This window comes from Pan paniscus, chromosome 22 (assembly GCF_029289425.2).
Source record: "Pan paniscus chromosome 22, NHGRI_mPanPan1-v2.0_pri, whole genome shotgun sequence".
NCBI classification, from domain to species: Eukaryota; Metazoa; Chordata; class Mammalia; order Primates; family Hominidae; genus Pan; species Pan paniscus.
In genome coordinates, this window is record NC_073271.2 from 11320808 (window position 1) to 11337019 (window position 16212).

The 16212-nt window shown below is 38.8% G+C and overlaps 1 protein-coding gene across 3 annotated transcripts in view; it reads right to left on the reverse strand.

Annotated features, from left to right (window-relative positions):
* NRIP1 (nuclear receptor interacting protein 1) overlaps window positions 1-16212 on the reverse strand; it is a 332678-nt gene that overhangs the window by 101521 nt on the left and 214945 nt on the right. For 2 of the 3 annotated variants that reach the window (XR_004668448.3, XR_004668446.3), the window contains one exon: window positions 2968-7347. The exons of the other annotated variant lie outside the window; for it this stretch is intronic. The gene's annotated coding sequence lies outside the window, so the exon portion shown is untranslated. Of the gene's footprint in view, window positions 1-2967; window positions 7348-16212 lie in introns of those variants that run through there. 3 annotated transcript variants of the gene reach the window in all.

A 16212-nucleotide genomic window follows, 5' to 3' on the forward strand; every position in this document is an offset into this window, starting at 1 on the left:
GTACATTCATTATAAGGAATTGGCCCAGGGATTATGGAAGCTAGTGAGTCCCAAGATCTGCAGTCAGATAAGTAAACACCCAGGAGATCCAAGGTTAAGTTCCAGTCTGAGTCCAAAGGCCTGAGAACCGGGAAAGCCAATATTATATGCTACAGGTTCTAAACCCAAGAAGAGCCAATGTTTCAATTCAAGTCTGAAGAATGGAAAGAGCAATATCCCAGATCAAAACAGTCATACATAAGGAGTTCCCTCTTGCTCCTGGGAAGATCAGGCCTTGTTCTATGTATGCCTTCAATTGATTGGGGTGGGGCCACCAACATTGTGGAAAACAATCTGCTTTACTCAGTCCACCAATTCAAATGTCAATCTCATCCAAAAACACCCTCACAGACACACCCAAAATAATGTCTGACCTAAAATCTACACACTCTGTGGCCTAGTCAAGTTGACACATAAAATGAATCATCATAGCTACCATGTTTCCAGATTGAAAGAGCCCTAAGCAGTAATAATTCTGCTCCATATTACACCTATTTGAGTGATATAGAAGGTGATTCTTTGCTCTTAAAAATGGCAGTTCTCAGGGTGAATATAGTACACATTTGTGTGCACAGCTTCAAATGGCACTAAGAAACCAATAGCCACTATCAGTGGCAAAGGCTCCAGTGTGTAGCTGCAGTGGCATTTTGGAGAGCCTTATTTTGATTTGATATCTCAAAATAAGCCAACCAATTTCTTATAAAACTATTGCTACTTCTGTAACCCACAACTCTGTAAAAACTGTGATTGTTCCCCCAAAGGTGTGCTTCACTTGGTATTTCAAGTCATATGATGGCAATCCCATTGAAAGTTCCATAAAACAGTCACTTAGGTGTATTGCTCATACTCAGTCTACTCACTAGTCCAACCTATTCGACTTGAAACTCAGTAAATAATTGCAGACTTGTCATCCTGCCTTTATTTCCTTTATATCATTATTGTTAGCACAGATAAAAGGACTCAAAAATGGCACATAATAGGGAAGCTGAATATGTCTTAGAAGTCCCTTACACATCCGTAGGACAGAAAATAAACCTTACCATTGTTCAATTTGACCCACAATTAAATATCATCTTAAAAGCAAGATATATGTATTTCCCAGTGAAGATAGCAGGCTTCTTGATTTATTTTACTTATGAAAATAGACTAATGTAACATATGCTTCAGTGACAATTTATCATGGATATAGGTGGTAAAATGTAACACTGTGTATTGGAGAAAGATTTGAAAAAATACTCCAGTATAGTAAAAATACTTAGTCCAGGAGCTTAAATAGGTTACCCCAGGCCTTTTCCCTAGTAAATATTTAAGGAATTCTATACCCTTGACACCATATGGTAATCAGGAAGTGGAAGTCAACAACTTTAAGTTATAAATATGAAAGGCATTGAGATGGAGGAACAGAAAAGGAAAAAATCCTCTCTGGCATTGGTATTACTTGTATCATCATCAACAAGACAAGTTACAAATGTTTCATAGAAAGACAGTGGGAGGAAAAGGCTTTACAAAAGTATAAGTAAATAGGAACACACCGCTATCCATATAAATCCCCTCTTTCTTTAAAAAGTCCACTTCACCAAAAAAGCCACATTAGGCACAGATGGCCCAGTGCCTAGGGTCCACAATACTTAAGATGCTCATGAAAATGTCTTAATTTCTTTTACATAAAAAAACTTTCATGTTAAAGAAAATATTTTACTATATAGTAACATATTGTTATATTAATGTAATGATAAAACATAATTTTTAGGTTCTTTTTGTGTGTGGGTATGAGGTTAGGACCTATGAAGACAAAAGTGCCTGGGACCCATAAAAGTCATAATATGGTCCTGTTCCTAGATTCATGTTTGTCTTATATGGCCCTATTTCTCTGGCCATAGCTGGCTAGAATAGGGATAGACCTTGACCTAAGTCAAGCCTGTCAAATTCTGCCTCCTATGAGTTTAGAATTGAGATTTAAACTTGCTTGGTAGTGCTAGATAGTGTGTGAGGACCTATATCCTTTGAAGTAGTCATGAGTAAAAAAGTGACAAAAGATTGTGTATTAGTCCATTCTTACATTGCTATAAAGAACTACCTGAGACTGGATAGTTTCTAAAGAAAAGAGGTTTAATTGACTTACAGTTCCACATGCTGTATAGGAAGCATGGATGGGGAGGCCTCAGGAAATTTGCAATCATGGCAGAAGGTGAAGGGGAAGCAAACACATCTTCACATGGCAACAAGACAGAGAGAGCTAAGGCAGAAGCGCTGCACACCATTAAACAACAAGATCTCATGAGCACTCACTATCACAAGAAAAGAAAGGGGAAAATCTGCCCCTATGCTCCAATCACCTCTCACCAGGTTCCTCCCCCAACACTGGGGATTACAATTCAACATGAGGTTTGGGTGAGGGCAGACAGCCAAACCATATCAGACCATCTGGAAGAGAAAGAGAAGAATGAGAGAACCTGTGAGACAGAGAGAGAATGAGAGAGACTTGAGGCTGTGGCCTGAGATCCTGATGTTCTCCAGTCTCTGCATACTAAAGGTTGATTATTCAAACTTTTAAAAATCTATGAGGTGTCCCAGTATCCTTCCATTCAATCAGAATTTTTGGCTAAGCTGTTTGAAATTATTTTCTGCTAATTTTCATCCAAGAATACTGTATTCGTTTGCTAGAGTTGCCACAATAAAGTATCATAAACATGGTGGCTTAAAGAACAGAAATGTGTTGTCTTCCAGTTCTGGAGGCTGGAAGTCTGAAATAACGTCAGTAAGGTTGATTCCTTCTGAGGGCTGTGAGGGAAAGATCTGCTCCAGGCCACTGTCTTTGGCTTATAGACGGCCTTCTTCTATCTATGTCTCTTCACGTTGCCTTCCTTCTATACTTGCCCGTGACCAAATTTCCTGGTTTTGTAAGCACACCAGTCAGTGGATTAGGGCCCACCCACATGACCTCGCTTTAGCATAATTACCTCTGTAAAGCCCTTTTCTCCAAATGAGGTCATAATCTAAAGCAACAGAGGACAGGACTTCAAATATAAATTAGTGCAGAAGTGTGGAGACGATCTAACCCAAAAAAAGTACTAACTAAAACAGGAGCACAAACATAGACTCAATTATAGCATGTTCATTTATTACTGTCATTAATACTTTTTTGATATATTTTTCTCATTTTTTGAATTTTAATTTTAAAAGGCATTTTCTATATTTCCTCTTCTTTCTCCTAAACCTTAATAAATTACTTAAGATCTTAAGTTCCCCAAATATGACACGATATCCCATAATGGCAAAGAATATGGACTCTAGCATGAGACTGCCTGAGTTCAAAGCCTGCCTTTGTCATTACAGCATTCATAGGCAAGTTACTCAATCTCTTTATGTGTCAATTTCCATAACAGTAAAATGAAATAGAAAGAATATTTATCTCTTAGGGGTGTTATGAAGATTAAATAAATTGCTATATGTAAAGTGCCTGACAGACAGCAAGTTCCATCTGAGGGCTTGCTATTATTATTATAGAGCCCAAGCCTTTACTTGTGCATTGGTCTTTCTTTATGAAGTTTGCCCTTTAAGACAATCACAAGGCAAATCTCAACTGCTGACTGCCTTTTCTGGGTAGGGCCTAGTAGCACAGACTCATCTTAAGGCCTTATCTTGCCTGCATTTGGATATGCCACTGAGTTCCTCAGGACCACTGAGTATCTTTCTTCAATTTCCTCACCTGTGAAATGGAGACAATAATGGTAACTACCATAAGGAGTTTGTTGTCGTAATTAAATGAGTTAATTTATGTAAAGTACTCAGTACATACTGTGTATACACTTAATGTTATTATCATTATTGCCAACAGATGAATTGACCAGGTGGCAATCTCTGACACTGACCAGAGAGCCCAATGACATAGCACTGACTCTGATGAAGTTCATGGCCAGATCACTGCTCTACCCTACAGAGTCTTGTGAATTTGCAAATACTCTCTACTTTATTGGAATTCGTAGTCAGGATAAAAGCCCTAATTTTGACTTGCTTTGGTCTAATATAAACACCATTTATTTTCTTTTTTTACTATTTCAAGTGTAATGTTTTTAATATTATAAGAACAATACTTGAGACATATGAATCTTAAATTTGTCATTTTAGTTGTAAGTTAAGAGATAGAGATAGCCTGTATATAAAATATCCATAACCACATGCCATGCAATTAAATATTTCTGCACAACTGTTCCAAAAGAGTATTTAAGCCTTGCTCTACAGGGAGGGAAATGGTGTACAAAGATTCATTTATATTTATACAGTATGTAAAAATATTTGAAATTTGTTGGCCTCTCTTTGAGGAAGGGAATCTAATTCTCTTATAGTTAAAAAGAGAACATTTCTCTCAGCTAGAGAAATTAATAGAATTTATAGATATTTAATAATTTGATAACCACTTTCTTCAAAGTCTCTATATATGTGGTATATAGAAAACAACAATTATCTAGAAAATATACAAAACAAGCTTCTATTTTATTTGCATTCCAGAACAAGCAAATTGATACCACAATATGTGTTGCCTATATTTTAGAACAAGAAAGAAATTTAGTTACACCTCTGACAAAGGACCAATTTGGAATTATATCATTGTAAAACTGGGGAAATCCAATACATAGAAGTAAGAACATTCCCCATAATGGTACTAATTACTGCACAGTATCCATAACCTTTAGAGCACTGAGCTTAACTCAAACAAAATAACGGATGGTATTTCAGGAAAACAAGCATTATATTGCCTTGGTTTTTCTTTTCATGTGCGACTGTTAGAGAAAATTATGTTGGGAGTTCACTGGGACCTAATTATATTTGGTCTTCTATTCTGAATTCTGAATTCCATCTATCTCATTCCAAATAAATAGTATAATTATATTAATTTAACCCAAAATAAGATAGTACACTGATTAAATATCATATTAGAAAACCTATTCTACATATCTGGCCAAACATTTTACCATCTGATAGGGTAAAAGAATAAGCTCTTCAAATGTGTATTTTATTTCAGATTACTGTTTATTTTTTTCATGCTTTAAGTTTGCATTTTGAAGTTAACCACTTTGGGGGAATTCAGACAACAGCAGATGAAAATACTAGCTAGAATATTATACAAGTGGCATTTTCCTATGTCAATTTGTATATGTATCACTTCCTGTAAATAAACAAACAAACAAAGCCTGGTTAAATCTAAAACAATAATTGAGACACTTGTAGGTAGACACACATGTAGATGATCTCTCAAGAGAGTGATATTATGATTTATATCCATCTTGTTAAACTTAAAAAATACATTCCTCTTGAGTATGACAACTTCACCTGCTAAGTTTTGAAAGGCATGCTGACTCAACTTCACAGCTTTTAGTCTCTTCCTCCAGATGATCAATTAGATAGTTTTTCAACAGAAGACCAGCTAAATGGCTGTTGTCTTCTGGAATGGTACCAAGCAGTCTCACTGCTGATCTAAATATCAGCTCAACGAGAACCGCCACAATGCAGATCTGTGTATCTACTTTACACCTATTCTGTGGCCTCCATTTTTTCACCTCTACTTCTATGAATATTCACTTACTCAGAAGAATTGGACATCAACTCATTAGTTACTGAATTAAACAGACCAATCCCTGAATTTTGGAAAAAGACTGAAGTAAAATTTTACTGTATAATACATAGAACCCAACATATAGCAGACTACAAATGTAGAATGACCTACACTGCGTATTTGTTGCATTAGCTACTACTGCTTAACTTACTATCTAGATTCCCCATCCTCCAATAAAATAGCTGTACTCATTTTAATCATCAATACCCTTGAGTAGAAACTGTAAACTACTTGCTCTGATTGTTACTATATAGCTAGCATTAGAAGACGTGTTCTATTTCAATGTACTGAATCATGATTTATTTTATTTTATTTTTTTGAGACAAGGTCTTGCTCTGTCTCCCAGGCTGGCATGCAGTGGAGTGATCTCAGCTCAGTGCAACCTCCACCACCCGACCTCAAGTGATTCTCCTACCTCATTCTCCCAATTAGCTGGAATTATAGGCATCTGCCACCATGCTCAGCTAATTTTAAAAAATTCTGTAGAGATGGGGTCTCACTATATTGCCCAGGCTGGTCTCTCCTGGACTCAAGCAATCCTCTCACCTCGGCCTCCCAAAGTGCTGGGATTATAGGTGTGAGCCACTGTGCCCAGCCCATGATCATTTTTTTAAATTGATCAATGATACTTGTTCTTTAAAGTCCAATCCCTGTTCAGATTCTTCCCTGCTTTGTTGTTCTATGAGTCTCTGCTGAAAATAATTGACAATCACGTAGCTTTTGGTCTGACCATCAAGACTGTGTTATAAGTGAGTTGATGTCTTTCTTGGTCATTTGGGCAGAGCCAAAGCATTATTTCATTAAATAGTTCTTATGCTTTTTCAAGTAATGTTACAAGGAAATTTCAGTGCCTAGAATAAGGACTAACACAAATATAACAAAATCTTACCTTAGCTGTAATGTGACTAACCCTCCTGGATATTATGCTTGGAATCTCACAAATAAACTAGAAATACTTCATTCCTCACATCAGAATATATAGGGCCAGAATTTGGCTCATGTGATCAGACTGAAGATGAAATTTTCACTAAACCATGAACTCTACTTGGCAATAGAAATGACACTTTTTTCAAAATGAATCACATCCTGAAAGCCATTGGTCCACACGCCCCACATCAGTATAAATCCTTGCAGAGTCTGGAGATTTATGTTTTCAGTTTGGCCTTTCTTTCAATTATTGGAGAGCTTTAATTACTTTTCATTATTTTGGATTCCCTCATTTTTTTCCCTACTTCTAATTCTCTGCATACATTACACACCTGTATTTGTCTTTGATAATGGAAAAAAAGACTCATCACTTTTAATGCCCACTCAACATATCTTCATTATCTTGGGAATATCTTCACCAAAATATATTAAAAAGTCACTAGAGAAAAATGAATGCATAAACAATGTATGAATATTGCTGGGCTAAATGGGTATCTCTATCTCATTAGTCAGCATGGAGCCTCCTGGCTGCATGCCTACATTTCAAGCCCAGCCAGAAAAACAACAACAACAACAACAAATAGATTTGAGACATCCAAATGAAAAGAAATGGTCCTTTTTCTGATTGTGTTAACATTCTACTAGTTATTTATTCATTTATGTCTTTTCCTTAGTCTTCTGCAGCAGAATCAAGCAAATCCCATTTGTTCCTTCACTCCGCCAATATTTATTGTATACCTTCTACATACCAGGAACTATTGTAGGCACTGGAAAAAAGAATGAACAAAATCAGTAGATTTCCTGTTTTCATAACATTTGCATTCTAGAGGAAGACCAGAGACAAACAAATAAATACACAATATGTCATACAGGTAGTTAAGATCTAAGGAGAAAATAATAACAAGGGAGGGTGAGAACGAAACTGTGCTCCTGGACAGTGAGGATTCTATTACATCTAGGTGTTATTTGAGTGGGAACTTGAAAGGAAAATAAAGAAGAAAGTCACGTAAGTATCTGGGAAAGTAGTATCCTTGACGGAAAACTGAATTTACAATAAAAGCCTTCATTTATACGATCTGATTGGGACTGGCTTGAGGGGAGCCAAGTTCATTCCATTTTCAAGTAAAGAATAAGTCAGAATTATATATCCTTTAAACCACTGTATACTTTTAGAAACTCTGCAAAAGTCCTCTGAAAATATTCTTCACCTAACCCTTACTCATACTTTGCTAAACTCTTCCAACTTTGCATTACACAATTGATAACTTTAAACTAACCTACAGTACTCTTTACATTTACTTTACAGTACTCTTTACAGTACTTTACAGTACTCTTTACATTTACTCTTTACAGTTTACATTTTTTTAATCAATGGTGGGTACATTAGTGAGCATCCACCATTAGTGAGTACATTTTATTATACTTCCTAGTTGTTTGGTTACTTGCTAAGGAAATTTTCTGCAAGTTTGCAGACTATGGGAATATAAGGAGCACAACGAGTAAGGCCAGATGTCCTCCCTCTTGTTTAAGAGCTTAGATTTCAAGTGACACTTGTATACTTTAAGTAGAGACTGCTGCTTTTCGTAGCAGTGTGAATGTTTGCTATACCAAGATGCTGTGATCGTTCAAAGTGAATGCAAATGCCTGTCCTCACAGGCAGTCTCTAAAGGCAATCTGATAAATGCATGTAGATGTTTGAACATAAACTGAAAGCAAGAGGAAAAGAGCACTTACCAAATGGAGTAGAATACCCAATGAATAGAGTACAAGCCATTTTGTTCTTGGAGAGAAACAATATGACTCCTTTCTTTTGGGAAGTCTATTTCTTTTCTTTAGGTCTGAGCCCATTAAATGATTCAATTTATGTTTAGCACTTAGACAATAAACATTATATCCCTTTCCTCTCTGACTGTAAGACCAGAAGGAAGGTGGGAGAAAAAAAGCAAAGATTTCCCGAGGTTCACAGATACCTGAATTCAAATACATAGAGAATATAAATGAGAAACAACACTTTTGTCACTGAATTTAACCTGCCTTTAAACCTGATAAAGTTGCAAATTCAACTTTGATTTTTCTCTAAAAATAAATAACTTATTTTGAGGAACAGCAGATGAATTTACACCCTATAAAAATAATTTAGGATGCTGGTCCCCTAAGGTTTTTCCCAAGACTAAGAAATATTGATCAAGAGCAACAGGAAAACCCCCCAGCAAAATAATGTGAGCAGTTTGAAATTTTGTTTTCGTATTTTGCCTTTATTCTCAGTATCTCCTATAAGGAGCTTAGTTGTCACTTTGACATTTATTGTCTCAATATTCACATGTATAAAATAGTGAAGAGAAAAAGTATCATTTTTAATGATTGACAGTAACAGAGTTTAGATAAAACTTCCAAGAGCTAAGTGGATTGTTGAAGGAATTAAACAGATAATTCATGCAAAAAATTCACAGATGTGGTTGAGATAAAAAATTGTTTATTAGGTTTTATGCCTATATATTTTAGATAATCACCTTGATTTCTTCTTTGTTCTTCATGGAGAGATACAAGCTGAGTAATTTGTGTAACATATATTACCTATATGCTGCTTTTGGTACCATGATCTGTTTAATCAACATTTATGCTTGGTTGACTTTTCTTAATTAAAAAAGGAAGATTAACTTAGCTATTAATTTATGACCTAAAAGTATAAGCTTCCACCTTGCCAAACTACTATCTAGTGCTTGTAAATGACTGTGTGTTTCCACTTGACTGATTTTTAGTGACAGCATGGCATAGTGACCTTAAAAGGGATAACATGGTGCTAATGTACAATAATGATATATCGAATGTTTGGTGAAAAAAAAGTAGCATACATTAGTGCATCCCTGCTATGATTAAACTATGTTACAAGTAAGACAAGGATAGAATGGAAACCAGAGAAAATACAGGCAGGTTAGTTTGTTGCCATCGTGGGAAGTTGGATTCAAGTAGATTTAGGTTCAACTGAAATGTATTGGATGTCTACTATGCGCCAAGCAGTCTGCCAAGTTCTTTCATCTTTTTTATCTCCTTATATCTCATCAATCCTGCGAGAAGATTATTATTATTCTCATTTCACCAACAAATACAAAAACAACTTTCAAAGAGCAGACTCGAGACTACACAGCTTCATGAGAAACTGAAATGTAAGCCATGGTTTCTGATTTCTTTCACACATTCCCTACGGCATGTAATGCGTTAAAAAGAAATAAATAAAACTAAAACACCTAATTAGTTCAACTACCCCCATGGCTTAAATATATACATAATATATGCTATATTTAATACATAAAGCATCACTGTCATTAGTTATGAGACTTTCAGGAATTATGTCTTATGTATACAAATGTATTATGTATATAGCAAACCTGGAAGTGAAAATGGGTAACAGCTGTAATAGGACTGTGGTGGAGAGATCCAGGATATACAGCTGTGAAGTCTTTTTCTGAATTCTCCTTATCTACCTAGAAGTAGAAAGTTTCAAAAGAATTCAACTATCATGAATACCCCTCTGAAGGAGTCTGACGCTACGAAAAGGTTAAAAAAAAGACCGCTTGCACCTGCATAAATAACACCACAATTTCTCCCACTTGTTCCCCTAAGAATCTATATGTCTTTCCTAAACATGTATGTTCTTCTCATCAAAGCCTTTTCTCTCTCCTTCACTTTTTCTTTTAAATTAGGCCTATAAGACCCTAACTTTAGCTATTTAGTGAGGCCACTTCTTTTGTGTGCTCCCGTATGCATATATAAATAAACTTTAGTTTTTATTTCTCCTGCTAATCTGTCTTTTGTCAGTTTAATCTGCAGGCCTCCAAGCCAGGAACCAAAGTGAGTACAAGAATAGTTTTCCCTCCGCAACACTTTGGCAATGAAGATGGGGTGGTTGGGACTCCCCAGTCACTCTGAAGGCTGCAGCTGAGATCTCAGGATCTCTTGACCAAGCCAGCAAAGGTAAATTTCCTTGCTGATCTCTGCTCAGCATCCAGTTGAGTGCGTGCGTAAGAACTTGTCTTTGTTCAAACAGGAAAAGTTCCCTGATCCTCTCACAGGGCATGTGATGGGGGTGTGGCTTGCTTCTTCGTGCCCCACTGCTCAAACCTCTAGGGGAACTTACAGACGGGCAGGCTGTGGGGCTCTGACTCCTCGGCAGTGTCTAGGGGTGGATGTTTACAGCTCCTGAAGCCCCAGTGGGCGTGTGTCAGAGGGTGCTTAGAGGTTTGCCGTCTATCCATCTACGGGTGGCTTATGTTAACCAGCTCAATTAGACCCTCTACCTTGTCACAAGGACAGAGGGCTGTTTCCTGAGTTCTTGCCTTGGTGTAGTGGAAGAACTGGACCACACGTGGGCTTGGAGAATGAGTGTAAAGTTTTATTGAGTGGAAGTAGCGTTCAGCTGATGGGGCAGACAGAAATGAGATAGTCTTCCGCTGGAGATGGGCCACTCAGCAGCCCGGGCTCTCCTCCGACTGCCCTGGCCAAACTCCGCCTCATCTGGTTGGTCCATGGCCTGCCGGCTTCTGTTGGTGTGCTCCTCCGCCAGCGTGCTCCCCCGCCAGCATGGTCCCCACCAGGTGCTCCTCCACCAGCGTGGTCCTCGGCCAGGTGCTCCTCTGCCAGCGTGCTCCCCCGCCAGGTGCTCCTCTGCCAGCGTGGTCCTCAGTCAGGTGCTCCTCTGCCAGCGTGCTCCCCCGCGAGGTGCTCCTCTGCCAGCGTAGTCCTCGGCCAGGTGCTCCTCCACCACCGCGCTCCCCCACTAGCGTGCTCCTCCACTGGGTGCTCCCCCGCCAGGTGCTCCTCCTTCAGATGCTCCTCCAGCAGGTGCTCCTCTGCCAGCATGCTCCCCCACCAGCGTGCTCCTCTGTCAGGTGCTCCCCCACCAGCGTGCTTCCTCGCCAGGTGCTCCTCTCCAGGTGCTCCTCGCCAGGTGCTCCTCCACCAGCGTGCTCCTCCACTGCTCCTCCGCCACTGTGCTCACCCGCCAGGTGCTCCTTCGCCAGCGTGCTCCTCCACCACGTGCTCCTCCGTCAGGTGCTCCCCCGCCAGGTGCTCCTCCGCCAGCGTGCTCCTCCGCCAGGTGCTCCCCCGCTAGCGTGCTCCCCCGCCAGCGTGCTCCTCCACTGCTCCTCCGCCAGCATGCTCCCCCACTGCTCCTCCGCCAGCGTGCTCATCCGCCAGGTGCTCCTCCGCCAGGTGCTCCTCTGCTAGGTGCTCTCCTCGACGTCTTGTCCCCGTCCAGCTGCTTGTGTCTTCTTCCGCTGATGTGCTCCTCTCCACACCCGGCCGCCTGTGTGTCTGCCCGCTAGGGTCTCAGGTTTTTATAGGCTCAGGATGGGGGCATGGCAGGCTGGGGTGGTCTCGGAAAATGCAACATTTGGGCACAAAAGCAGGGGTGCCTGTCCTCACCCAGGTCCGTGGGAGTAGAGCCCTTGCCAGGGACCACACCACACTTCCCTCTCCCCTTCAGTATCATTTAAAGGGACCATGGTCTTCCCTTCCCAGTACTACCATATCATTGTCTTTTCTTTACAATATTTAGATTAGCTGGAGAAAACACTTATGGGAAATAGTTATTTGGGTATTGTGACTTTTAGTTTGCGTACTCTTGTTATAGATCCTTTTGCTCACAGGGATAGTCATTGTGCCCTGTTTGTCTTGTTTTGTGTCTTGAAAGCTTGGCTTGGATTTAGTAAGAGAGTTCTCTCTCTCTGGTTTTCTGCCTGCCAGGAGTACAGGTTGCCAAGTCTGTGCTAAGAGATGGCCAAACATCAGATTGGGATCCCAAGAATTTGTAGTTAGCTGGATAAAAATCTGGGTAGCCCGGGCATTCCATTTGTTGCTGGCATTCTATCCACCATTGCTAATTTTCAGCAGCTTCATCACAGAAAGACAGAGACTTAGAAGTGGTGTTTATAGAAGTGGCTTGAGAAATGACCTTAGATTCCAGGGGCTGTATGTTCTGCACCCTTTCTGGGAATGCCTCTTGTGTCCACTGTTAAGCCACAGAAAGTCTTACTACTTTTGAGTCGCATTTTGGAACAGGTATACCTTTGGAGATCCTAAATCATGAATGGCCAGATGACAGATCCTTTGATCTGAAAAAGCTTTTATATTTAAAAGGATTTTTAGAGAGCTTCCCCCCTAAACAAATGACCTGTTTGTACCTATGGAAAAATCAAATTAAAAGAAGAAGAAGAGTATCATGGCGAGCCTAAAAGGATCCCTTGGCAAAATTAAATAGCAGAAATCACATTTACAACAAAAATTGAAATCCACACAGACCATAAACCCTTCCACTGACAGTTATTCTGTAGTTGTGCCACAAGCCAGATGGCCCCTTGAAAAAAATTCTCCTCACCAACATAACAAATGGCCAGACCCTTTTCTAGGCCTTCCTGTAAATAATCAGAAGTTGGCTGATTTGGAGGCTGATATTCAGGGCCTGATATGGTTTGGTCCCCACTCAAATCTCAAGTGGAATTGAATATCCCAGAATTCCCACATGTTTTGGGAGGCACCCAGAGGGAGGTAATTGAATAATGGGGGCCAGTTTTTCCCATGCCATTCTTGTGATAGTGAGTAAGTCTCACAAGATCTGATAGTTTATCAGGGGTTTCTGCTTTTGCTTCTTCCTCATTTTCTCTTGCCACCACCATGTAAGAAGTACCTTTCACCTCCCGCCATGATTCTGAGACCTCCCCAACCATGTGGAACTGTAAGTCCATTTAATCCTCGTTTTCTTCCCAGTCTTGGGTATGTCTTTATCAGCAGCATAAAAAAGGTCTGATACAGGGCCTGATGGGAGTTATTTTAGAAGCCTTCCCTCTGAAGTCTGCTTGGACTAACATGGAACTATGTATTCCAAAGGAGGGTCTCATCCCAAAACCTGTGTCAAACAATTGGCACATAGCTCTAAATCCAGAAGCCCTAGAACATAGAAATCTTTTGATTTCTACCTTAGTTAGAAATCTTCTTCCTTAGATGTAAAGAAACAATTTTAAAAAAATCAGGTATAAGCCATAAAGTGTTGTGTCTTTAACAAAAGAGACTGCCTCAGAGAACCTTAGAAAGGACTGTGACAGATACTGTGCAGTACAGGCTTCTGATGACATCACTTAAATAACTTTAAGATTATACCACTGACCTAAGTAAAAGAAAATTCAGAACTTATGGAGATGCTGATAGGTCATAAAACCACTAACCCAAGATCAAGCAAAACAAGAATTACATGAAATTGAATGAACTGATGAAAAATGATTATGATTTTGCTTGTGACTCTTGCTCAAAATATTGCTAGCTGTTTAGTATTCTGTTTTCTGGATATAAGGAATCCCTTTCCTTTTCTATCCAGCTATCTAGAAATCAAAACAATTTAGTAGATTATATTCACAATAGCAAAGTCACAGAATCAACCTAAGTGTCTACCCTAAGTGGATGATTGAATAAAGAAAATATGTTATATATACACTATGAAATAGTATGCAGCCGTATAAAAGAATGAAATCATGTCTATTGCAGCAACATGGATGGAGATGTAGGCCATTATCCTAAGTGAAATAACTCAGAAACAGGAAATCAAATATTGTACATTCTTACATATCAGTGGGAACTAAACAATGGGTACACATGAATGCACAGAAGGAAATAATAGACACTAGGAACTCCAAAAGTGAGGATGTTGGGAGAAGGCACGAGAAATGGAAAATTACCTGTTGGGTACAATATTCATTATTCAGGTTCTGGGTACACTAGAAGCCCAAACCCCACCACTACACAATGTATCTATGTAACAAACCTTCACATGTACCTCCTGAATTTAAATTTATTTTTTTAATTTAGTAGATTCAACTTTGTCAACAAAAATAAAGCATTTATCTTTTTCTCTCTACCTAATCCTGTCAGAAATTGGAGGATACTTTTGAGTATTTTTATTTTTCTGTAAATATAGTTATTTGCATAAATTTAATAATAATCTGTTCTCCTTATAATAGAATGTCTTTGTTTTGTGCTGCTGTAATAGAATATCTGAGACTGAGTAAGAGTAAAAATTTATTTCCTCACATTTCAGGAGGCTGTGAAGTCCAAGATCAAGGTTCTATGTATTTGTTTGGTCTCACATTACTATAAGGAAATACCCAAGATTGGGTAATTTGTAAAGGAAAGAGGTTTAATTGAATCACAGTTTATCATGGCTGGTGAGGCCTCAGGAAACTTACAATCATGGTGGAATGCAAAGGGGAAGGAAGGCACCTTCTTCATAAGGCAGCAGGAAGAAGTGCTGAGCAAAGGAGGAAAAGTCCCTTATAAAACCATCAGATAAGGAGAGAACTCACTCAGTATCACAAGAACAGCATGAAAGAAACCACACTCATGATTCAATCACTTCATGATTCAATTGAGTGATCTCAACCATCCTCACAGTTTTAATCTCACCTATGTCCCTAAATTTCTCTCTAACACTAGCTACTCTTCAGTCTCCCTATAAAATATTTGCAGCTGTTCCTTGATAGGTACTCCACAGGAACTTCAAACTCCACATGTTCAAAATGGAATGTTTCTTTAAATATTGTCATCCAGCAGTAATTTCAATTATGCTCATTACCAAACAATTCCCAAGATTTGTTCATTCTAAGTCATAAATATGTCTGGAATCTGTCTTTTCCCCTCAATCCCCACCACTCTCCCTGAGCTCATGTCTTGGACAGTTATGATACTGTAAATTTTATTCTCTTGGTTCCTCAATCTTCTCCTTGAATATGTCTCTCTGTTACTAACATAAGAACAAAATAAAATCTTTTGCTTAGCTAATTCACTCAGACTTCTTCTAATCTTCTACCATTTTCTACCATGATTTATTCATTCATTCAAGAAATCTTTATTATAATTACTTAATTTGTGTTCTTGTAAATGGCAGAGATATAATGATGAATAAATGGTGGTCACTAAACTTGTGAAATTTACAACCTAGTAGAGAAGAAAAGCAAACAAAAAAGGTTACAAAAGTGGTAGATGCTATGTATTTAGGATATATATATTCAGTACAGCAGAGGCATTAGAGAATGAGTGGACGACTTTTCTGATTCTTAGGCCCACTGATGCCACACTGGACTCTTGAAAGAACAGAATGATGAGGAAGGGAAGAGTTTTTTTTCTCATCTTTTATTTTAGGCTCAGGGGATACATGTGCAGGTTTGTTGCATGGGTATAATGTGTGTCATTGGAGTTTGGTATACAAATGATTTCATCACCCAGGTAGTGAGCATAGTACCTGATAGGTAGTTTTTTTACCCTCACCATCCTCCCACCCTCAAGTAGGCCCTAGTGTCTATTGTTCTCATCTTTGTATCCATGTGTGCTCAATGTTTAGTTCCCACTTATAAGTGAGAACATGGGGTATGTGGTCTGCTGTTCCGCATTAATTTGCTTAGGATAATGGCCTCCAGCTTCATCCACGTTGCAGCAAAGGACATTATTTCATTTTATTTTGTGGCTGCATAGTATTCCATTGTGTATATGTACCACATTTTCTTCATAATCCACTATTGATGGGCATCTAGGTTAATCCCATGTCTTTGCGAATGTGAATAGTGCTGGCATGAACATATGGGTGCATG